The following is a 25178-nucleotide window of genomic DNA, read 5'->3' as shown; positions in this document are numbered from 1 at the left end:
CTTTATCATGCGCGCGGGCCGTAAGTTTTTACTCTGTCGTCATGTACGGCGAAATTCGCCCGCGCTCCCCCCTGCAATTATAATGCGGCCCGGCTGTATAGTGTATTCAGGGAACGCGAGAGATCGCGTTCGCCTGTGCCTTTCGCAACCGGTACTCGAGTTCCCTCTCTCTCGCATGCACTCTCTCTCTCTCTCTCCCCGGCTCTGCCGAAGAGAAGTGCTAATTGCAGCGCAGGGCGCGGGCCAAGTTATGCGCGCCCCGAGAGAAACGACAAATCTCCACTGATAATATTGACAGTGGTCGAATGGCCAGCGCTCTTTGCAATCTTGGATACACACCGGCTGAAGGCGCGCAGGTATACGTGGAGTGCGACTCGCTTGGCAGCGTGTGCTCCGCTCGAGCACGTATGAACGCGAGCGCTAGGCTCGTATTCTTCGGGCAGATGAGCTCCCTGACAAGTATACGCTGTACGCTGGCATAGCGACATGACGGAGTAGTAATAAAGTATCCGCAAAACGATTCCGCGTTTTGTGCGGCTTGTCGCGCTCGAAGCGCCTGTACGCCGGACGACTGTGTTTCCGGGCATTGCCCCTTTGAGTGCCTGGTCATTTACCTGAGGTCCCTTCACCCAAGACTCTAATGACCTCTCTGCCCGGCCCCGAATGCCCAGTACGTGGATGCTGGAGTCGGCGGTGGGAGACGGCGGCGAAAGGAGGCCTGGTGAACCTGCGAAGGAAAAAGTATACTCCACGCTCTTGTGTATATCGCATTAACTATGTTACTGTTGTGTCAGCGGAGGCTTCACCAACCAGCCCAGCAAAAAGTTTCACTCGAGTGGCTTCATCGAAATTCACAGTCATGACATGGGTACTGCGTACGTGTAGAGGTTGAAAAGCAAAATGGGTGGAGAGAGAGGAGAGAGAGACTTTAGTGAATACAGGAGCAGCAAAATGAGTCGGTTGATACGTTGATACTCGTGTCGAAGCTTAATGCGTACCGTTACGGTTGTCATGCTTAACTTAAGCCCAGCTGTTTGCCTGCTTCGTGCATGGCTCTATATACGACAGAAGCAGGACTTAATCCTTCACGAAGCATATAGCTGTGCCCTTGGCTTACACGCGCGTACGAATGCCTGTGCGCACCGGGTGAGTTAACGTCAAGTAGAAGCCTCGACCCCTTTCTTTGGCGTTTTTTTTTTAATCTTTTCTTCTCTAGCGCGCTCACACTGGCTCAGTTACGAAGCTCCGCAGCAGCTGCATGTGGGGAGGTCGCTGCTTGCGTTGGAAGCCTCGCGCTTCGCTATTCGCATCAAGCCTGAGGGGGGACGGACGTTCGCTGGCGCTGGAGAACAACGCCAGGGGAGCCTAATCGTGCGGGAAAATCGAGGCGCCACCCAGTATCGCAACATCATTCACGCCTGCTGAGCCGAATAACGCGACACTGCCGCAAGCCGAACAGAAGCGGGGAGAGGAAGAAGGATACCCCTCCACTTCCGGGGCTGGTCTATAACCCCGACGGGCGTCCGCCTACGTTCGGCTCTTCTATTTCGGTGCAGTGCGTGGGAAGGCAACACCCTGGCAATGGACGCGAAGGAAGTGATGCCTACACTTCGACGAGTCCCATGCGAACTCAGACACGCCGCATCTGGAGAATGACATATGCAGGGGCTGATACATGGGAGGATGAACGATCCTGTCAAGGGGTGTAGTGTGGCTCTCTTTGATCGTAACTCCGAACATAGCAGCGTTGAGTAGAACTACCGAAAGAGTCTAGTGACGAGATGTGCAGTTAAGATTGCGTTGAGGGAGGGGTAGGTTCAGTGCCCTGCGCAAGGGTCTGTCAACAGGTCCTGTTGAGGAGCGTATAAAAGCACCGCTGTGTTCTGGTAGCATATGAAAAAGAGCGGAAAAATTCAGTCATCGCTACCAAATAACTTGCACTTGTGGTGCGGAAGGCGTGAGAACTAGCACACACAACTGCCGCTTTTATCCAGAGTTGCGTTGTTTTCTGTAATGAGCTCTACAAAGGGGTGGTATACATTAAAGACCTCCGCGGTTCCCACTGTGAGGGCCGATTCCTTTTTTCCCTAAACAAACACAAAAATGAGAGAGAAAGAGTAAAAAAAAAAACGGATAACAGAGGGGCTTTATGCGTTTCGTGCAAGGGAGACGTAAATTAGTTTGGGCAAATGAAAAAGAAATAAAAACACGCAGGGGAGACAGGAAGAACAAGGAACAAACCAAAACAGCGTACGAGGATCGGGACGCGAGAGCAAGGCGTTGTCCCCCCTCACCCTCCTCTTCACCACCCCTCTCCCACTAGATGTCGTCCCGCGGAGCGTGACGGCGGAAGCCGGCTCGTTTGCGGCCATGCGCTGATCACGGGCGCGCACTACACGCGCAGAGAACGAGCATTAAAGAGAGAGGAAGAACGCGAGCGGTGGGTGGGTGGGGGGGAGGGGGCTGTTCTTATCGCGCAACAGGGTGGAATCGTGGGAGCGGCGTCTTTTTGGTGGGCCCGCGAACTCGCTCAGGCGCGCTTAGTGGCTCGCGCGCACCGGCGTTTCCGCTGCCGCCGGGAACAATACGTCAGCAGCGGTGTTCGTATCCTGTGGCCGCGGTGTCGGCGGGCTCCATCTCTGTGTCCATCGCCCGTGCTCGTCACGAGCGGGGCATTGTGCGAACTGCCGTCCTTTTCCTCCGCCGGACGAGTCAGGGCAGGTACTGCACGCCCAGTGCGTGCACGCGTACTTGCGTCCTGCTGCCCTTCTGCAGGGGAGGTGTTGCTGCGCTAGCTCCAATTCTTCTCGCAGCGCTAACGACGTAGACGTTTGGTTTACCTCGTAAGAGCCCAGATTGTCTTCATCCTGTCTTCCGTACGAAGGTTGTTCGTGAATGCTTATGCTGCATTTTGTTTGAGCCTTATGTTGTCGCAATGCGATTCTTTGCTGATCTGCCACGCTGAGTACGAGTCATCTCCCACCTCAGCCTAGCAGCAGCAACACGTCAGCGCCGACGGTATATGCGGCCAGCAGGTGCTCTCGAGCTGTATGTGGTTTGGCGGAAAATCGTCTTACAGAATTGAGCATTTAACTCGACGCTGCAGATTGTCTAAATTAAGACTGGAATTAAATCTCGAAAGCAGCCATCAGCTTTCTTCTACTTCTACTTTGTCCTGCGCAACGTCACATAAGGACGCCATTGCGTGTTTTGAGGCTGCGACGCAAATAATCCGTACAGTATGCTTCCACTTATTCCCTGTCTCCGAAGTTTCTCTGGACTTCTTGTGCAAAACAGGCGTTTCCGCTGTAATGCGGGAAGTCCGCTGCCACTGACCGAGCGCCGGAATTTCGCGTGCACACGATGATCAAACTGATACCTATATAACTGTAGATCGTGTGTAGTGACCCCGCATATATTGTTATAACTCGAGGTAGCAGTACCCCACCGCTGCCACCAGTTGTTACGGCTCGTGTAGCAGAATCCCACCGCTGCCACCAGTTGTTGTTACGCACAGGAAAGCTCGAACCCGGGCTCCATTTGGTAGCGTGTTGAGTCGTCGGGCTGAGGAAAGTCTGAAGCTTCGAAGGTTGGGGAATATGAAAACAAGCAGGTTTAATGGCAAGAAACTAAGACACTTATTTACATAAATTTACAAAAGAAGAGCAAGGAATAAAAAAATTAAGAGTTCATGATGTCGAGCGACTGGATGAGCCTTTTACCCAGGGCCCAGAGCGTTCGTGCTCACTTTGGCCGCAGGTTAAATAGCCCAAGGCTCCGCCCTTTCACCAGGCGGCAATTCATCGTGACACAAAAGATCGGCACTACACAACACAGCCAACGAAGACACCTGTTGTAGAGCCCACACGTGGGAACTGGCGAGGAGGAAACGTAAGTCCACATCTCTGTCGCACTGCGAGGCAACCTTACTGTTGGCAGCTCGCGTCCATCGAACACAGGTGTGACATGATGACGTCGCAGCCGCAGCTGCGCTGGCTTCCTCGGATTCGTTCCGGGTTTTTTTCAGACGAGGGGCACCCTTTCTTCCCCTGTCGTCGGTTGCTTCTCGAAGGTCGTTGGCACCGAGCCGAGCGTGGGGTCAAACGTCCCGTCGAAATTGCCGCTGCTGTTGCCGCCACCGTGATCATCCCGGTCGATTAAATCGGCGCCTTAATATCTCTTTGGCTGGTTTACATCCCGGTCATGACAATATGTGGAGTGAAAGATTGATAAAGCTGCTAAGAACTCCATGCTAAATTTGAATTATTCACGGCCCTGCTGCTATCCCTTACAAATATTTTTTCGACAGTCTATAGACTTCTGTCTGTAAAGTCTATAGACTATATAGACAAATCCTAGAGGACAGTCTATAGGAAATACAAATGCTATATACAGTCTATAGAAAATCTACAGAGTTATGGTCATACGCTTTTAGTAGACTTCTGTCTGTAGACTATGGATAGACAAAAATAAATAGCTATAGGAAGGCAGTAGAGTCTATAGAAGTCTATAGACTGTCTACAGACCATTTCATGTTTTTACACATGGTTTTTCGCAAGTGCTGTATACATGCGCGGCGAGCTAGCATCGCTATAAGTCCTGCCCGACAAAAGCACCATGTATGCTCGCTCGTGCCTCAGGTGCCGGCGCTTGAGCGCCCTTCGCAAACTGGGTCAGCATGCGCCGCGCACAGCTCCCTCTGGGCGAGACCCTTCTTCCAGTCGTCATTACGTCCCTATTACGGCATCGTAAATCTCCGCGCGCCGTCAGACACACAGACGCCGAGAAGAAACGGCGTGGTGGCGTGCGTGCGAATCCGTTGGTCATTGAGCAGCCGCCGGCGTCAATGCATCACCAAGGCCACGCTTAGCGCCTCGCCACTTCTCGGGCCATTCGTGGTGGTGGTTCCCCCATCCGGACGCCGCTGCGCTGGACCACTGAGCATGACCCGGTCCTTGCTCCGGGCTGTCGTGGCTTCGCAGGGCTCCGACACAACCCTGTCATGAATATGACTCGTCGGGAATTCGTCTTCAGTTGTTTGATCAGTTCCTGCATTAGTGACCCCTCTGGCTGATTTTTGGTCGAGTCGTGCGTAATTTAAAGATACAAATTTGAACGAGCCACTAAGGCTCAGATTTTGCCTGAAGTCTGTACATGATGTTTAGGAACGGGCGCTACACAGAGCCACGGGAAAATGTCGGGACAGAAGGACACAGGACGAAGCGCTTACTTACAACTGTTTCATATGGCGTAAAGATAACATTTTAAAAGGTACGCTGACGTCTTGAGAGAAAATTGTATCAAGAAACAACTACAGGCTGTTATGTCACCTGGCCGTCAAAACATCAATCTCTCTTCCAGTGAGTGCTATGGAGGGTGCACGCGTGTCCTTATATATCTCTGGTCGTCCGTATATGTTCAGCGCCTGTTGTTGAAAGCGTCGACAGGGACTCTGCGTGCGGTTGACCGAGGACTTCTTGCTGTAAACGACTCACCATTGCCCTGGAAAGAGTAGCGAGCATGTGGTATGACTGTTACATGGCGTAGACTGTAGACCCGTGTGGTAATTCAGGTTTGTTTTATATCCAGATACTGCATGCCCGAATGACTCTGCCATGTAGGAAGGGTGTATTTGTTAAAACTTCTCGCGGGTCAGTTGGTAGGGGTATATTTCAAACATAAAGCGTGGTTTGGGACTTTTTAAACATTGCGTTTTCAAAACACATGCAATCGACGAAGTTATAAATAAGCGCCGACGACAACGGCTCGAAAGTAAGCTAGAGGAAAAAAGCAGATCTTTTGGAATAAAATAAAAAAGCGTGTAATAGCAAATGCGGAAACGAAACCGAATCACGACGGCATCGAAAACGCGCTCCTCAATCTGTAGTACAGTTCGCAACGAACGAATCAAACGGTCATGCACGAAGGCATAGAATTGAACATCGTTATAACGAAGTTGAAGGGGCATGGCGATTACTTTGTTACAGCCGTAACTTCGCTACGCCCATGTTGACCGAGCTTCCAGGGGGAATCGTCATTTCTTCGTTATAACCATTATTTCATTATAAACTGTTTCGTTATAACGGGGTTCGACTGTATTTGTCTCACAACTTCAAGGGTTTCGCTTATATGAGTCCCCTACGCGCTGTCCCCCCATCACGGCAGCGTCACGTGCTCGGATGGCGGCACGCTTTCTCGGCTGTCGCGCGTTTCTTTTTGTTTTTACTTTTCTCTCTCTCTCTCTCTGCACCCCCACGTGATAACCCATGGAAGAGAGTCCGCATATGCTGGGAGACGCTAGCGACCGTGCGTATCCACTACCCCGGGCCGAAGCGGTTCTGGCAGCATTCCCACAATTACACCCTCGCGCATATGGGCGAACCGTTCGTTGCGCGCGGTTTCCACCGCTCCTCTCTGTGGACGGCAAGCAAGCGCAACAGCAGGCCAGTAAGTCCGCGCGCGCGTGAGAGATAAATGTTCCAAGAGTGCACGCGATAGCGGCCGGAATGGCGTTGGCAGCGCTATAGCGCGACGATAAGCGTATCTGCGTCCTTGCGGGCCTCGCGGCGAAGGAGAAGTCACTGCTGAGAGAGGCTCAAAGATCACCTTTGACGACCGGCACGTCCGCCGCGCGCTGCGCAACGCCAACAAAGGATCGTTACAGCGATGTCCGTTGGGCGAAGAACGAACGGTGTTTCTCTTCCGCTAAACGCGCACAGAGCGCCGCCATCGGTGCAACCGCCCGCTTGCACCTTCGAGGAGGACGAAGGGAATGGCATGGCGCTTTAATGGCAGGGTCGTTTTGTTTTGTAAATTATTTTCTCTACTCGAGTTTCCAGCTCGCGCCTGTGTAATCTGTTTTCTTGCCTGGCCCACTGGTTGTTGCATGCACGACCGGGCGGGCGCCCCAGCTACTAACGGTGCGCGAGGCTGTGTAAGAGGAAGAAATAGACATTGACAGTTGCGGACGCCTAAGTGGACAGTTGGAGGAGGCGCGGGGGGGGGGGGGGGGGGGGCTCATTTACTCATGCAACGAAGCAGGAAGTACCCGAGCAAACTGGCAGCGACGCACGCAATCACAGGCGCAGCAAAAGCAAGCGAGAGAGACAATATGCGGAACCTATAATGGGGTGCGCGGGGTATATGAAAGACTGCTTGAGCTCGTGCCAAGTGAATGCAAACAGCCGCTGCTTCAGGCGCCAGGGCCTCTTCTTCTTCCGCCGCATCTCTCCAGCGAGGGGACAGCGTACATATATATATATATATATACGTAGTGCATACACAGGGGTTACGTCGTTCCAAAAAAGAACCACGCGCGCTGCGCAGGCGCGCGAAACGGTCAGAGGCAGCTCTCGGCGGCGTGCCTAACCCACATTCGCGCAGCAGCCCCCCCCCCCCCGTTCTTCTCCCAGTGGCTTCGAGCGAGAGTCTGCGGCGGCCGAGGCCTTGACTCGGCGGCGAGGCCAAGTACGGAGAGGCGCAGCCATAGCTCACCAACGGTCTGCGGAGCTTCGCGAGATTTGCATGCCATTAGCATGCGGCTTGGGCAGCCGCCGGGGTATCTCTATAGAGCGATCTCGCGCCGCGACTGTGTACGCGCAGCGCGTCTTTCGAGGTTGCATCCTCGCTTTTGCTGCTACCTCTGCGCGCATGCATGCGGGGCTGGCCGGCCGGTTGCCGTTGTCCCGGAAGCCGTCGGCGATTTGGGACGGCGCCGTGGCGATGTCTCTCGTCACTCGTCGGTGTGCTTGTCGCGCTACAGCTGTCGTCGCACTTTTTGTCAAACGATTGTGTTCGCGAACACCGCTCGGTTCTCTTCACTAAGTGCGCGAACGTAACAGTGGTGTCTCACCTGATAACGTTCGGAAAGTGATCTATGGAGCGATTGAAACCACTACTTCCTTGCGTGTCGGTGTTTAATTTTTTTCTTTCCTGGTTGCGAGTGAGCGAATATGTGTGTTTGTGTGAGAGACAGAGAGAGAGTGTGTGCGAGCGCGTGCCTGGAGGATGCCTCGTTTAAGCGTATCCGTGAATTTTAATCTATTAATTACAGGGCAATGCCCTAGTTTGCTTTTTCTAATTATATTTGGATTAATTTGAATTATTTTGAAGTTAAGTTAATAAACTGAAACGTCACACGTGTGTATTTGTTATTAGAGGTCTCTGCTAAACACGTAATTTGCGGAAAGCCCGCTCAATGTAACGATGTCAAGCACGTCTTTCGTTTTGTCACGACACCCTGGCCTCTTACCCTCATGGGAGGGCAGATATAACCTTGACTCTCCACGGTACAGATGTTCTAACTCCGTTGTTTGTAGCAGTCACTGTCCTCAATCTGTTGCAAACGCTGCGTGCAAGCTGTTGCAAGCTAATCTGCTGCAAACTCGGCGTGGATGTCCCCTGGGCGAGAGCAAGTTTAGTTCGCGTGTTGAGCAGCACCGTCTACGCGACCGATTGAAGAAGTGCCAATGTCAGCTGCGCGGCAAACATTTCCCGATGAGGAAAGGTCACACAAGGCTTCGGCTTTGCCAACCCTTTCCGAACCGGTCACGTCTATTGTTTGTTAAACAATGCGGCGATCGGTATGCGTAGAGGTTGTGCTACCCTTCCGTCCGTTTTTATCTTCTCGTTGAAAGTGATCGCACGGAAACCTTCGGCTGCAGCTGCCAATGGGCATATGGTAAACATTTTAGCGTTTTATCGTGCTTTACACGAAATCAGTCACTCTGCGTACCCTTCAAACGATGTTATCGATTTATCAGTTGAGCGAATAGCCTCGCACGGAGTCCTTATTTGCATACTTCATGGGTGTCATTTTCAATACACTAGGTGGGGGGGAGGTAACCTATTGTCTTTTAGAGTGAGGGATGGGCATGCAAGGGATGGAAAACAACTCAGCCGAGAGTGGCGGAAAGTCAGGTGCGGCGATCATCAGACTATGACGTTCGCTGAGTTAGTGCGGACGCAGGACGGGGTTAATTGCAGATCATTGATGCGGCCTTTGTTCCACAGTGTACGTAACATGGCGAATGATGATGATGAGGTATTCGAGATTTGAACGCACTGCATACTTTGCAGTAGCACTGCTTATACCACGACGATTTCAGCAAGACTGCTGGGACTGAAGCTCAAAACCAGAAAGCCTTACCCGATAGACCGGCGTATTGCACGTGCTGTCGTGGTTTCTGTGGCACGTGGCCAGGCTGCTGTCTGTCCTCCATACGGGACAACTCACGCTCACTCTTGCCAGCGCTGCTTGTGGGGCGGTGTGGGGAAGAACGCGATATGTGCTGCTATTATGTATTACCGTGGGAGCCCGTGGGGCGGCCTGCATGTAGTGGGATGGGGGGGTCCCCGGCCAGGTGAAGCGGCGCTAATGCGTTCTGGTTTTCGTTTTCGAAGCCTCGTCGTGTGATCAACTCGCCCGCGACGATTAAGGTCAGCGAGGCGCGCTAGCACGCCACTCTCGCGGCAGCTGCCTGATTGCCGCGCACTTCGGTGAGGCACGCGCGCTCTTGGCGGCCGGCTAATTGGGGCCCCTTTAATGGAAAAGAAAGTTTTTTTCTCTCCCCCCACTCGCCGTCATCTCCGCCGCCGAGGTAATGGAAATAAGAAAAAGGAGGACAACAACGCACAAGCACGCCGAAAGTTGGAAAGCGGCCAACGCTGGGAGACGCGCTGCTTCCGCGTCTGGGGACCGGGCTGGCGACAAGTGGCTGACTTATTTCTTCCCCGCCGCCGTCTCTTCGCGAGCCACGCGTCGTGTCGTCCATAGTGGCAAGTGGTGCTTGTTCCCTCATTGCAGACTAGCTGCGAGAGTGCCGTTACTCGAAGGATCTTAGAGAACTAGATTAGCTGGTATGAGGACAACATATATCAGGAGCAATGATCCGCCGCGGTGGCTCAGTGGTTATGGCGCTCGGCTGCTGACCCGAAAGACGTGGGTTCGATACTGGCCACGGCGGTGGAATTTCGATGGAGGCGAAATTCTAGAGGCCCGTGTACTGTGCGATGCCAGTGCACGTTGAAGAACCCCAGGTGGTCGATATTTCCGGAGCCCTCCACTACGGCGTCCCTCATAGCTCATAGCCTGAGTCGCTCTGGGACGTTAAACCCGCATAAACCATAAACCTAAACGATTCGAAAACCGCGGTGCTGCTATGGATTCTTGTGCTGTGGTGAAATAGGCGTAGGTACAAAAGTGCTTTCGTCTCGATTCCCTTCATTTGGGCCCCTTGATTCTGCAGCTGTTTGAGGTCGAACAGGCCTACAACGAACGGTGCGATCTATGCAGACTGAACTAAATACGATGCCTGTGCGGATTCTTCTCATTTCATCACGCTGCATCCGAAGAAGAAACTATTTAAGCTGTAATTTGACAAAATCGTTGCAAAAAAAAAGTAAAGGAAAAATTAAGGGTGAAAAGAAATAAGCAAGGTAAATTGATTAAATATACAAGTAAGTGAGAAAATAGGCAAGAAGCAAGCGAATTTGGACTATAGTAAGTTGATAGTAGAGGCCTTCGTAATCGGAAACTATGACGTGGAAACGGAGGTCAAACCCTCTGGTGGAAACAAAAAGCACCTTCGCCCGAGTGCAGAGACATCGCTCAGGTTACTGAACTGCCGGACGCGTAGCTACGTGGGTTCCTTCACCGCGTGATAGAGATGCCGGCACGCCTTCCGACTTAGGTTTGAGTTTTCAACGATCAGCAGCCGCTTCAGCATCATTTGCGCTGTCGCTCACAAGCCCATGTGGTGTAATACGTTTTCAGCGGCAGACTGGAGGTTATATAGACGACTAGGCGTCGTTGGAACACCTCCCGTCCTCTCTCTTAGTTCTTTTTTCCTTGTTTTTTTCTGACGGCAGAACGTGCTACTATTATCATGGGCGTTACAAGGCCGTGGATCGCATTTCCGGGGTTGGCGCGTTCCTTGACTAATCTATCTCACTCGTGCACAGTGAGAGCATTAATGCGACTTAGCGTACGTAATATGGGTGTAATGAGCCCTTCCACGCGTCTGGCGGTGGAACGTGCGAATTGTGTGGCGTTTTTGTTCTTTGTTTTTTTCTCTATGCAGGTACACTGGCGCTGACGGATCGTGACACGCTGTCAGATGACGGTGTTCAGGGCACCTAATGGACTTTTACCGGAAAATTGCCGGTCTTCCCACACAAATTACGCTGGAGCCACTGTCGAACACGGCACGGCAGCCTGAGGTAATGCTGTGTAGTAACGCTCTTACTGGTTTTCCGCGTTTGTGGCGCGAATCATGTTTAGCGGGAACCATAGCCGCTGTTTTGTTAAGCTTAATAGTGAGCAGGCAACTGTTCCAAGGAAAATCATACTTGGCAACGTACCGTGGATTCTTAGCTGAGCAGCGAAATGATCGTTGTTGTTTACCACTTGGTAGTTAGTTAGTTGCCAGGTAATTGTGATAGCTGACACCGCTTCGCGTGCTGACTTGATCCGCGCTTTGGAGGCTGTTAATTCGTAAATATCGCGCTTGTTTTTATTAAGCCTGCATATACAACGTACGAGATAGTAACTTTATCCTCCCAAGGGTAAAATTGTCTTGTTGCCAGCTTCGTTTAGATTCTCAGATAGTTGTACTCGCTAGAACCGAAAAGCAAATTACTCAGCCACAACTCAATATTCTGGCTGACGCGTCAGGTGTCATGAGCTCACGGTTATTTGAGCTTGATTGCACTCGCGTTAGGGGACCACGTTAATGGTTTTGTGTGCAGAGACGCTTGCGCTGCAGGGATGATTTCCAAGAGCTGATCTCCCTACCACTGCCATTCTGCTCGCTAATATTAAGATAAGGCGTAGACATTAAATTACGAAGCCACACACTTTGCTGAACTCTTGGACTAATTCACGAGGGTGCTGGAGAGTTCAAGATTGCAACACGAATGTGTTGTGTGCAGACAACGAAGAAGCATTCAGAAAATGATCTGCTTTATAGAGGATCGAGGCGTTTATGCATCATTCGCCCCTGTGATTCGGAAACTTTGTTGCGCTCACAGAAGTCGCAGGTCGGCTATACGTGGGATCGTAATGGCACTTGAAAAGTTCTCTCATTTCTCGCCAGCAACTTGTGGCGCCACATTTTCATCTTGTGAGCGCTTCAGAACAGAGCAGTTGGAGGAAGTTTTCCGTTGCTGGCGAGAAAAATGCCCTTCCACGTCTTTACGAATCTTCATTTAAACATTACGGCTGAACCGTTTGTCGTATAGTGTTCGGGGCGGTGGCATACGATGTCGCGTTTCACGCAGCATAAACTTGGTAGTGAAGTTAGAGCCTAGCTCGCGGCAGGGATTCGAACCGGTGTCCTATGTTCGATGTGTTAACGCGCGATATTGGGTCGCTGCCTCAGCGTCGGCTCATTTACGAGGGCGTTGTCCCTCTGCGTTTCTCGAGATGCTAAACCATTCTCGACGGTTCGACGCCGAGCTTTGTGGCTTGTCTTTCCGTGCGTGGAGGAGCCGTCGGCGCCTTTATTAGCATTCACCGGGGCGCAGCTGCATCAGAGGGGGACCCCGGTGAATAGTAAGTGAGGGCAGACGGGGGTGCTGCCGGCTGGCGATTCCTGGAAGCCACGCGCGAGCGTGGCGACCAGGGAATAACATACGGTTCTCTCTCCCTCTAAAACATTGTGCTGCCGGGCCGCCGCCGCTAGCCATCACCGGGACGAGGGTACCGAGCGCGAGGAGGCGCGGGGGCGGCTGACGGAGTGGGAGCCCGTCAAAGGAGCGGGAGCCGGCAGCTGCTCCTTTCAGCTCTCCATGAAGACTGGCACTGGCTGCTTGGTGCGGCGGGACCGCTTTCGAGGAAAGGGTGGCGTGATCGCGCAGAGCTCCTTTCCATTGCTGCCCCGTTCGGTCTTCGGCGCGGGGCGTGCGACCGCGTCGTTGGCGCTGCGATGGTGTGTACCGAGGCTGTCAGAGGGAATCGGTATTCCTCAAGTCAGTACCTGCTACTGAATCCAAGGCACAAGCGCGTTTTTCTCGAAGCTGTCAGGACACCGCTCTCTGCAGTGGAGTGGTCCACTTTTGGGTTGGTTCCCTTCTTTGGGCGTAACAAAGTTTCAGTCGTAATCATCACGATGCCGACGGGTTTCAAACCTTCTATGCAGAGCGCGTAGCTGGATCTGCCCATTATGCGGCAGCGGCGCGCATTTCACTAAGGTTACGCCGTTACGCTAGGTAAACGGCGTTTGGGTACCTTTTCTGGTAAGCGCGTAATGCTACAGGGAAGAATTTTTGACTAGAGCCGCAGGTGCTAGGTCCCAAGTGAGAAGTGTGGCCGTCGGTTAGTTTTGCTGTTTTCCCAGCTACAATCTGACATCTAAAAGGTGTCAGCTACAGTTTTCGCAAGTTGTAAAGTTGTTTCAAATACATTTCGAAGTCTTGGCGAACGCAGAGCACTTGGAAGCCAGCGCCTCATCGCAATAAAAGCCGAAGAAACTGGGATGGCGGTTTGCACAGCGTTGGCGGGGACGAACACGAGTGATCCGCTCGCGAGGTACATTTGACTTGCTTAAGATTAGGATTTATTTCTCAATTATGTCACAGTATTCTCAGGCACGCAAATGTATTTGCTCTGAAATAAGCACACACCCCCTACACGCGCATGAGATCGGGGTGGGCGGGGCGGTACGTAATCCGCTCCCAAAGCGAACGATACATGGGCACATACTCACGGCGCGGTTGAGGTGTCCACGAGACGGAGAAGTGAGACAGTTACTGCGCCGTTTACTTTCCTCAAAAATCTGTTAATTCCAATTAATTCCTTGTGTCTAGGTGGCGTGCTGCGCTTCAGAGAAAACGTGTTTTCACATATGCGACAAAATATTGCTACGCGTATCCTCGCTGAATCGATCAAACGGATCATCTCGGAATAATGTTTCGCTCCGTTAGATCGGAAGCATCGAAGAAACGGTCGCTTTGAGTACTTTTGTCGGTTGCCACTTCAGCTTTCGGTTGCAGCCTTGTCGTTTTAGCCATGAAGAGGTGCGGGCGCTGAGTACTACTCACTGAGTTGTATACAAACAACCCTGTTCATCTACACTGCATCAGACTGCGCGCGAGGTCAGGCTTCGACCTCACAGCTGCCGTCCGCGGACTGGATGCGGGGTCACCAAGTGGCACAAGCGGGTGCAAAATCTGGCGCTTACATCACGAAAAGGGCTGCAGGTGTTGTTTGTTTGAGGTGTGTGCACCGAGAGTCTACGGTTGGGGTGACACTGGCCACTTTCTACTGGCATCTGTCCCGAACAGTGACAGCAGCTGGGCAAGATCCGGGCCAAGACGCGGGTCGCTGCCCCCCGCTGCTCTACAGGCGCCGGCGGATGAACGACCGCTTCAAGAAGAGCCGCTTCCCGGGTCTCCACCCGAAACACGCCTTTGGCTCGGAAAGGGCGTGATCGCCGTTTCTTACCTGCTCCGGAGCAGATGGTGCAATCCTCTCCCCGCGGAGTCGGCGACGCTGGTGGCGGTCGCCAGCCACCACCTCCCCAAGTCACAACAAATGCCCACCACCGCACGGTGGAAGAAAACAACACCGTCGGAATCGGCAGATAATTTCAGCACCAAAGTTGCACAGAGTGTTCCCTGGGACGGAGCAGGTAATCCTGACGACGGTGCAGCCGGTCACTCCACCTCGGTGCAGAGAAGACGCACGCTGCAGCCGAGCGGTCGACGGGGAAAAAGCCAGCCGCGGCGGAACAGGAACGCAGTCAGCTCTCGCTCGCCACGGCAGCAGCCGGCGATGTGTTGCCGGTGCGGCGCTCTCAAGTTTGCAGCGGCAGCAGCCGAGAGGGAAGCCGTGCGGCGTGGGAGAGAATAGAAGAGGAGGAAGGGGAGAGGCAGATCGACGACTTCGCCCGTTTTACCTCTTCCTCCTCCGACAAGTCGGCCGCCGGCTTGTCTAGCCTGGAGCGCCTCCCCCTCAACCCGGGATATCGCGAAGCCTGTATTTCTCCCTCTCTCACCGTGTCCTCCTTCCCCTGGCTTCTTCTTCCTCCTCTTCCTCTCGCCTTTCCTCAGCCTCTCCGCGCTCTTGCTGTCCAGGAGTGAGTTCGCTGCGCGGATGATGCGGAACAACGCCCGACTTTTCAACCTAAACGGGCCGTGCTGCCTCGGCGCGTCTTCCACCCCTCCCCAGGCACACACACACATCAGCCTCCTGCGGCTCTCTGCGGCTGTATTCTTGTTTCGCGCAAAGCCGCCGCTTACTTGCGCTTCCTTTCCTTTGTTTGCTGCCCAATTTCCGCTACGCGCGCAGCCTGCCTGCCGTTCGGGTCATCCCGATCGTGCCTTCTCCGCGCTTCACGCTTCCGCGGAGTCACTTCTGTTTAGTTTTTCATCCTCAACGCGGCGCTCTACACGAGATTAGCCGAAGCGTTGCTCTTTAGAGCTGTCTCGTATTTTCTGAACCGTGTGTGCAGGGTAAGAGCGAAAAATACGTATCCCCCGTTTGACGTCTTAATGACCATGAACTATATCCGTTTTGCATGCCTTTACAGATTGCAGATCTTAGGAGTCTAGTGTCGTAGCATTGCGGAGACGTGCAAGCGTGGACGTATACCGCATTACCGAACGCCACTGCGCAGGGGCGTGGCTAGTTGGGCCTACTGGGCGCGCACAGCCGGCGTCCTGTAATCCGGCATACGTCTACGCTGGTACCTTTGTGCTATGCTAAAACTCTCTGATCGACGCGGTTGGGATGTAATGATAGAGGAAACCTTATGGTGCGTTGCCCATGCCATAATGTTCAAGCGTTATATATCTGGCAGTGATAACTGCCTCGGCCTTATCAGCACCATTTTACTTTCTTGTCGAAATGAAGTCATTCCTTCTCCCTCTATCTCTCGATAAGCGATCAGAAAAGCCTTTGCTGCTGGTGCTTGTGACAAAATGTGTGTGTCTATTGTGAGATGCGGCTAATCAAAATGATCATTCATTGCAGGAGCTTGAACTCGACGTATGCCGATCAATGGAATTTTTCTAGCGGACGCGGGTAGAAGCCACCGGAAGTGTCACGTCTCAGTGCTCACATATGTCAACATAGTCGTCACACCCATACGGAACGTAGCTGGGGCAGTGGCTGGATTGCGAGGTCACGGTAGACGCACGAGGTTTCGCCTTGGTATTGAAAGTAAAGTTCCTCTTGTGGTCAGCCTTCAGCAGCCTTAGGATAAAAGGTGTCACAAAAGTTTACGTGCAGAGACCTATATGCGAATAATGAACCTGAGATTAGTTCCTATAGACAGGACCGCTTCGGCAACATGACACGGTGTAATTACGGCGCCAAGAAAAAAGAATATAGGATCCTTATTGCCCTCTTTACACGTACTGTAGTCGTGTGACCTAGGTCAAGGTCTCGCTCATTAGCACGCTTGGTAATGTGGCCCACTACTTCGTTCAGGGACGCCAGCCTAATTTTGATGATGCAAAACGAGAGACAGCCGAGATAAGAAATTGGCTTCCTCACACAAAAAAAAAGAAAAGAAATTCCAATCTTTCAATCTGTCCAAGAGGGAATAAAATAGAAAACGCAGCAGTAAAAAAATGAAAGAAGAACCCAGTTTTGCATCATTACAAGACGCAGTTCTTCTGCTTCCGCTTTTTTGATACTCGGATATAGAAAGGCCGCAGTGAAGTGTCTCAACACACGGCTCATCATTGAGCTGGTCAGCAACGGAGCAATACTGCCTTGAATTCCATCTACTAAGCGTACATACAATGCTGCATCAATACCTACACGTCAGGAACGTATACGAGCCCCCCCCCCCCAGCTATTATAAGAAATTACCTTGGGCCCCTCTGGAAAAAAATTCCCGACTACGTGCCTGCTACACGTGTTAACGCGAGAGGTCGGTTTATTACATCGAATGACTGGTTGATTGATTTAATGAATGAATTATCTATTTATTGCACAGGTGGGACGCATGAAACTTCTTGTTTACACGTACTTGAGTTGTTGAAAATAAATGAAAGGCAGTATTAGCAAAAAAGAAAAATTCACCGCCCTTATTTCGTGCATCATTGAGTACGTATATCGTATGTGCAGCCTATAATTGCAGTTGTGGGAATTACACAGTGCACAAATAAATCTCGACCACCGTGCTTCTTACTCAAAGAAATTAAGCATCTTCAACAGAGTCGCCTTTCATTTACTTTTGACGGCGGGTGTACATGCGTAATCAGGGTGTAGGTACCCACCATGGCGGCTTAGAAGCTATGTCGTTTGTCTCCTGAGCCCAAGGTGGCGGGATCGACTGAAAAAGTAAAAAAATATATATAAACAGTTTTTCATCACCACCACCATCCGCTACGTTCATCGACGGCGGCTAAATGCACGCGCGATGCGATGCGTGTGCTGTGCGATGTCAGTGCGCGTTATAGAGCCGAAATTAATCAGGAGCCTTCCACTACGGCGTCTCTCGTAGTCATATCTCATACAGCTTTCGGACGTCAAACGCCACGTATGCACAACCACACCGTACCATACCATACCACACAATATAATTCCTACCGTACCATTACTGCAAAATACCATACCATACGATACCATGCAATATATTTCCATACCACACAACGCCATACCGTACCATACCATACCACACAATATCTTACCGCAACATACCGGGCCATATCATACCACTCCGTACCATATACCATTCCACATTGTACAATACCATACCGTACACTACCATACCGTGCCATGCCATACCGCGCTGAATGTGCACAAATGTTACCACAACAGTTCCGCCGCAGTATCCGAGTAGCGCGAATGCTACCGCGATTAGCCGCAAAGGCGGCCATGGTATCAGACCCGGCCTGCGTCGGCGACCGATGTTCCCCGCCTTCATCCCTCGAATTTGTCCCGCAAAGCGCATGGCGCTGCGGGGTCGCGACAGCCATTAATCAGCCCAAGCGGAACGGCACCGTGTCTCTCTCTGCGGGCACGCTAGCGGCATCGGTGGCGGCTGCCGCCGCGGAGGCGACAAAAACTCAATTTGCGTCATGCGCAGTCCCTTGCACCCGCGGCGACAGAGAGGAGACGCGTAGGACGCGATGGCGGCTCGTATGCACGTTACTGCGGCCGTGCATGCGAGCAGCGCGGTCGCTTGTCCGGTAAGGGCCTGTCTGTGTATACACGCACAGTGGCTGCCGATTCTAATTAATGGGGCCCACGAAAAAGCGCCCGGGGATCGGCCGGACGACGATGCCTTGCCGCGCTTTGTGGCGGCGCCGGAACCGCCGAGATTGACGACCGCTGCTGGTGCGCCGGAGTCTGATTTCGATCTGTAATTAAGTCCTTGCTTGTTTCTCGCCGTTGTCGCCGGTCTCTTCGTGGCTGTACCGGCATTATTTGCTAATTGAAGTCGACGAAGCCGTATTAATGGTCGCCGCGGCAAATGGGGCCTCCTTCGACTCGGCCGCGTCTATCGGCGCATGGGCTGACTCCACGGAGGCTGTCTATGCCTGTGCGTTAGCGCTATGTTTCTTTGATTTCTCCCTCCGCGTTTGGCTTGGACACGAATTGCGTGTGCCTGGGCGGTGCTTGCATGTGCGTGACGCTTGCTTCATGCACGTACACAAATTTTCGCACACTGCACGCTACACACACTTTCGCCCACTTCAGTGTACTGCCTTATACTCAGTTTAGTATGTGTTATGCACTTGATGTGCGTCTAGCGTTTTGTTTAATTGCACAGGTGAGATGATCGTATTTTTCAGGTTTTGTTTTCTGTGCTTAGCCGCACTGGATTTGTATTCTTTTCGGTGTAAGCCTTACTATTCATCTATTTTTTCTTTATGTATTTATCTGATTACTTAAATATCACTGAAGAGGAATCTGAACTCGTCTTTTTGCCGCGGGAGCTCGATCTACACGTTCCGAGCATTCTTAGAAACTTCGAATTATTGCCTTGTGCGGTCGATTTCTCTAATTCAAATTGGATTAACAACCAGCTCCAGCATTTTTTTTTAATTCCCCGCAGACGCGGGGAGGAGTCGGTCAACGCACGGAGTGCCTTTCAGGCAGGGGCGTGCCGGCTTTGCTGTTGCTTTTGTTTTCTAGGTTTCCGTGAATAAATAGATCTAGTCAGAGACTACATAGCTGCAAATTAGGCCCATGGAAATAAAAATACGCGTGGACTTTTTTGCTTTCGCCGATCACTACGTATCACTCCGCCGATGGCAGAGCGGCAAGCCGCCACGGTACTGGCTGAAAGGTTGATCGACTCCTCCCACCGTACACGGAGAATTCTGACAAAATGCGGGAGCCGGGACGTTTAGTTGGATTTAAATTAGGGAAATCGGCCGCAAAGGGCAAATTCGAAGTTTCTGAGAACGCTCGGAACGTGTAGATCGAGTTTCGGCGGTAAAAATACGAGTTCAGATTCCTCTTCAGTGCACCGTTAAGGAGAAATAAGAAAGAAGGCACCTAGGCTCCGCGTAAGGATGCCGACGTCTCCTTTCAAGAATACCAAAATGAAAGAAACACAAATGCACTCGCAGGTACACCGCAACTTTATGAGCTTGATGACAGGAAGATGGATGGATGCTGTGTGCCATAAGGGGCCATAGGGAGGTAATTACCGGTTATGCCAAAATGAAACATTGTGCGTCGAAGAACACGATCGGTCTCGATTGTGAAACAGCTGTTTCGACATATGTGCGCGCCGGAATGTATGGAAGCGCCCCTTATCCAAACCGGCCTCCCGTGCGCGGGACTGTTTCCCAACACTACGCACGAGCTTCCAATCGGACGGTCTCCGGAGGCCAAGCCATGAGCTCTGTGTATACGCTATGTCTTCGTTGTTTCGTCGTCGTTCGTCCTGCCTTGAGGTAGCGCGGCCGCCGCAACGAAACGCGTTATAGAGCGCAGTGTCGACCTCGTTCGAGAACTGCTGCACCGATTGCGATTACACTTGCTGCAATTAAACGATGAGCGGAATTGCTGCCACTTAAGGCTGCATAAGTGGTGTTTCTGCTTTTAACTTCTAATGTTGGGATATGAGAAAGCGGTCCTCATTGAATATTCTCTCATAATTATATGAACCAAACCGATGTTCGTATTGAGTTATGTGGCAGTCATATAAGCTCTGTATGGAATGCCTTTAAAAGGCTTTAGGTTTCGGTGGTGTGGTAAATAACTGAGAGGTTTATTTTCCTGAAACTACTGAGCAATATGCGAGAACGGTTTGGAAAAGTGCAAATTAGAAACCTTTTTCTAAAAAGGCCATGTAATTTTTCAACAGTCTACATTGAGGTTATATACTTGGTCCGCCGAGTTTCCAGTTTTTCTATCCCGTTAGAAAACAAGAGGTATTGAAATCAAGGCGCGAATTTAAGGCAGGGATGACATCCTTTATTGGGCAATAATTTATTTCCGCCGAGCCAGATATTCAAGTTTGGGAACACGCAATGAACGTGGGCGAAATACGGAGCATAGGAAGGGCAGATAGATGACGAACAAGTTAGAAGCCTATGTACAGTCTTTGTCAAAAGTAACCAGGCTCCATGGTTTGCTTCTCATTCGTATCACAGAGCCCTCACGGCTTCCTTAAAGATCAAAAAGTTCTTCGAAGGTGACAACAGGGGTTCTTGTTACCATACAGAGATTTAGAGCTTGAGAACTGGCATAATGGCTTTAATATACGACTGAGAAGAAAAACGTGCAGCCTGGTTACTTCTGACAAAGGCTATACGTGCAATTTAAATTTAGCATTTGCGACGTCCTGCTTGTCAGGCAGTGCGTTGTCTAAGAGCAACCCTTTCTTGTGCGCCAGTCTCAGTGATTATTTTTTTCCAGTTTTATTTCAGACAGTTCGATAACATTGCACAATACCCTGTTATTGTTATTGCATTGCCCTCCTGCAAGTAGCCGATAAGGCTACTGTTTGTTTCGACTCCGTCTGTTTCGACTCCATGCCTGTAGCAATGAATCTGTATTTTGTTCACGGTCGTGAATCTACGCAGAAAATACTGCGGGTTGCGATTAAGGTTCGCCAAAGGCTGCATATAAAACTCCTTTCGCGTTAACTTTTTGTTCACTGTGAGCAGTTGCGGAGTCCGTCGTCCACTTGACTCTTTTACGGGAAACTCTTCGTGCAGGATTTTGTGTACTCCTTCGCCTGAGATGCGTGCAGTATCAGCATTATCGCCCTCTCATATTTTGTAAACGCCTAGGATAATTCTATGATTTTTTTCCCCCGGTCCACTGAGCAGTGACCTCTACTTGGCGCCTTGATGAGCGTCGTCATGAGTGCATGCCTATCCACTAACGATTAATTAACACCATTAAAACGCCGAGCTGGGAGAGAGGTCGGAGGAGATGGGGGCGACCGTATACGGCTTATAAAAATGGTCTACATTCTATAGACTTCTTATAGACTATGTTGCCTTCCTATAGATATACCTTTTTATCTATTCATAGTCTATAGACAAACGTCTACTAAAAGTGTATGGCCATAAATCTGTAGATTGTCTATAGACTGTGTATAGCATTTGTATTGCCTGTAGACTGTTCTCTAGGATTTTTCTATAGAGAGCCTATAAAGCTTATAGACAGAAGTCTATGGACACTCTATAGACTGTCTAAAAAATTTTTTGTAAGGAGTACCCCGCTAGGCGAGCAAAATTTGATGGAAGAATCACGTTAGGGCCTCTTTTTTTATTGTTTTGGCGAAGCATACATTAAAGAAAAAAAGTTTGCAAACAGAACCGGGATTCTTTTCCATTCGTGCGGCGCCGTTAGATGTCATTAATTCCTTTTCTTTTTAAACCCTTTGCTGTATTTTTGCAGACCCACCGTTGCTCTCCTCTCCGACTCTGAAAAGGACACCGCCGATCGTGGCGTTTTGTTTTCAGTGGCTTGGCTTGAGCCATGTTGCGTCATGAGATAAACAGCAAGAACACGAGATAAGCAACGAACGATGGCGAGGAGTTGACAAGTCGAAACGGGAAAGTAGTAGTGTTGCATGGCCTCTTCAAGACACGTTGAGTACCGTGTAAGACGTTCCAAATTCTTGCTCACGCTGTTGTCTCCATTCATTCTTTACCCTGCGTGTATTTCCGTGCTCCCTTGCAAGTGCAATCGCTCTCGTCCCCGCGCGACCCCGTGTTGTGTTTGCGCACAGCGCTACTGTGCGACTCGGGTACAGCGTGCTCCCTGTCACGCACCTTTCAGTGGCGCTTTTCTGTCGGCCTTGTTGAAGCGAGGAAGCATTGGGGGGACGTGCGAGCGAGCAAACAGCTGATACACGCTGTCGGGGTATGTGGGGGCGGTCGCTACTTTTTTATTTTCATAGGCTGCCGCGGTAACAGGACATCTTTCCGTGCGCAGTTGCGCTCTCAAGAGAGGCCGGACTCTTCACCGATGTCTCGTGGCCTATCTCCGCATGAGAAGGTGCTTGTATACTGAAGGACCGAGGCTCGCTACTGTTCTGCGTTTGCCGACAGAGGTAATTGGCCGCTGCAGATCGAGAAACTGCAGGTTTCCTCCGTCTGTGTGCGGGCGTGGTTGTATACATTGAATGTAAACGTCCACATTCACGCGTATACATGTCGCACGTATGCGTACAGGAAGAACCCTCCGCGGTGCTTAATGGCTTTGACGTTCGACTGCTGATCCCAAGGTCGCGGTATCGAATGCCATATGCCACGGCTGCATTTCGGTCGAGACGAAATGCGAAAACGCCCCTGCGCGATGTCAGCGTACGTTAAAGAACCCCAGGTGGTATATAATTCGCAGCCCTCAGCTGCGGCGTCCCTCATGGCCCATGTGTCGCTTCGGAACATTACACCACCTATGTCACTCGCTATACTATCATGGTATAGAGAGAGAGAGCAAGGTTTTTTTTTTTTTTTCCGGGCATGCGCCGTTAGGGGTTTGCGAGAAAGTTGCTTCAGAATTCCGTGAAAAAAAAAAAAAAAAGAATATTGTTCACACACATACGTAGACGCAGTTGTCCGGATCAGCCACAGCATAAGCTAAGAATCTGGGGGCGAAATGCAAAACCTGGAGACGGCTTTGCCCGTGATCCCTCCGTACCCGTGGGCCGGGTCGCGATAGCCGAAGAATGCCAAACCGCTAGCATTTGACGAACAGTTATAAACTCCCGTGCGCGACATCCACTGAGCTACCAACCCCGTTATTTGTTGAAATAAATACATAAACAAGAGCGTAAATACAAGCGTTACAAAGGACAAAGCAAAGAAAGCGAAATTGCATGAGCGCTTTCACGTTGACGCCGTATAGACGACTTCTTCGGGGGCGGACAAGACGAAGCGAGTGGCAGGGTCCGGCGACCGCATTCTCCTGTCTCCAAGCAGCGGAGGAGAGACAGAAAGAAATAAGAAAAACAAAAATGTTACAGACTTCACCCTACAGGAGAGTGCTCGGAGGTGCCGGCGTAATAATCGATTGCGCGAAAGCGCGAGTAGGAAGAATACGAGATAGATAGAAAAGAAAAGAAAACCACTGGATCCGAACGTAGGAATGTGGTGCGTGTACGCACGCGCGCTGCAGATTTTGCGTTCGTTGAGAAAGAAATGGCGTTTGTGCCCGTAACCGCGTGCCGAGAGACTAATTTATGTCGCGATTTATATGTGGCGACATCGTTACACACTATACTCAGACTGAGGCAGGCGGAAGTTTGAAATGTGTTCTTCCGCTGCCGGTAGTTCGCGTTTCACAGGTCATTGGCACGGGTTTCTTTGTAGTCAGTTTGTTTTAGAGCGTCCGAGCCGCATACGTGACTCCGATGAGGTACGAGAGGCGTGGTTGCGTTGCCGCTTGACTTTCAGTCGGAGAGGGTTAGACGGAAAGATAAACTGACGATGTGGGGAGCTTATCGATAGCTCAGTGTGAATAGCGTCTGCCGTGCCGTGGAGATTGCATTGCAAGGCTCACCCTATGCTGGCGTGTGTTTTCACAAGGGACTTAAGGTGGATCCCTCACGGTCATTGCTATTGCGCAGATTAAATCTGCGGCAGGGCAAATTCCCATACAGTGATTACCCGTTACGTCTGTCTTGCGTCAGCCGCGACCGCCCGACGCCACACGTTCAAAAGGCAGAGCGATTCCGTATACGAGGGAAGCCATCGCTTTCTCGAGGTTATCTTCGACCAATTTTCGACACCCTCTTTTTTATATACGTGATAGAAAGACACCGGCCGCAATTGTCTAAGCTGTCTTCTTTTTCCAGGCAATGTCGTTGGATGTTTTCGTATGGTCGATGCATTGCTGTAAAGCTTCGTACGACGTAATATACCAGTAGTTGAGAACACTAGAAAGACAAAGACTGTACAAGGGCAAGCTCTCCGGCTTTGACCAACTGAATTGCGTCTTCGCGACTGCAACAACTATCATCGCCCGATAAGCATCCGATCACCAGGCACACTATGATTCGCACCGTGAGAGCGCATGTATTCCACAGATTACTCAGCTTCCCTCTCGCCATCTGCATCCAGCCGCGTACAACGTTTACCATAGTCCTTGCTGCTGGACGGGCCGTGTTTCCATCACAATTTACGCTGTCATTATGAAACTCCATCAGCATCTGCTGTTCCTTTCTATAAATAGCCCCATGCGGGGTGAAAGAGGGTGTGGCATCTTCAGCACTAAAGCGGGCCACGTTCGAATTTCTAGGTGAGATTCACAGACACCAACTGCACGCTTACAGAAACGGCTTAGTTATTGCTGCGAGACCCTGTAGCCATCCTGGTACGGCTTGACGTCATCAACATGAAACAGTGAAAGAAGTGCTGCTAGATTTCATCAAGGTTAGCGGAACTTAGTGCTGCTTGTGCCGCCTTCTCGTTTATTAGAGAAGGGAGCCATCATCAGTGGTATATAGTATACCGGGTGTGTCATCGGAGATGCTCTGCAATTTAAAAACAAAAAACAAAATAGGCTGTTCGAGTTAAAAGTGCTTTTTTCGGCATAGTGTTGCCAGCGGTGTAGCACATCAGAATACAGTTAAGACGTGGAAGCTGGTAGGCTGGCTAACTAATACTGAATAGTTAAATTTTTAGTTATTGCTGTTAGTCTCCTTATTTCTTGAGAGGCATGTAGCCCACCGTAGGTGATATCTAAATGTTTTTAGAATTTCGAAAACGCAGTTACCCTCGGCGCTATGGCCCAGCAAATTTTGCAT

General features: G+C 51.0%; 1 protein-coding gene and 1 pseudogene across 3 annotated transcripts in view; one reads left to right on the top strand and one right to left on the bottom strand.

Moving 5' to 3' along the window:
* LOC149340473 (semaphorin-5A-like) overlaps positions 1 to 14799 on the bottom strand; it is a 150742-nt gene extending 135943 nt beyond the window's left edge. Inside the window, exon 1 of one of the 2 annotated variants that reach the window (XM_089549251.1) lies at positions 14444 to 14799. The gene's annotated coding sequence lies outside the window, so the exon portion shown is untranslated. The remainder of the gene's footprint in view (positions 1 to 14443) is intronic. The other variant, XM_089549247.1, reaches the window with a different exon arrangement.
* LOC149340471 (uncharacterized) overlaps positions 1 to 25178 on the top strand; it is a 274948-nt pseudogene that overhangs the window by 80304 nt on the left and 169466 nt on the right. The window contains exon 2 of the transcript XR_016283613.1: positions 11082 to 11220. The product of XR_016283613.1 is annotated as an uncharacterized LOC149340471 (transcript). The remainder of the gene's footprint in view (positions 1 to 11081; positions 11221 to 25178) is intronic.

Source organism: Amblyomma mixtum, chromosome 6 (assembly GCF_055824585.1).
Source record: "Amblyomma mixtum isolate Tamu chromosome 6, ASM5582458v1, whole genome shotgun sequence".
Lineage (NCBI taxonomy): Eukaryota > Metazoa > Arthropoda > Arachnida > Ixodida > Ixodidae > Amblyomma > Amblyomma mixtum.
The sequence above is the reverse complement of the archived record's forward strand: the minus strand, read 5'-3'. Positions and strand labels throughout refer to the sequence as shown.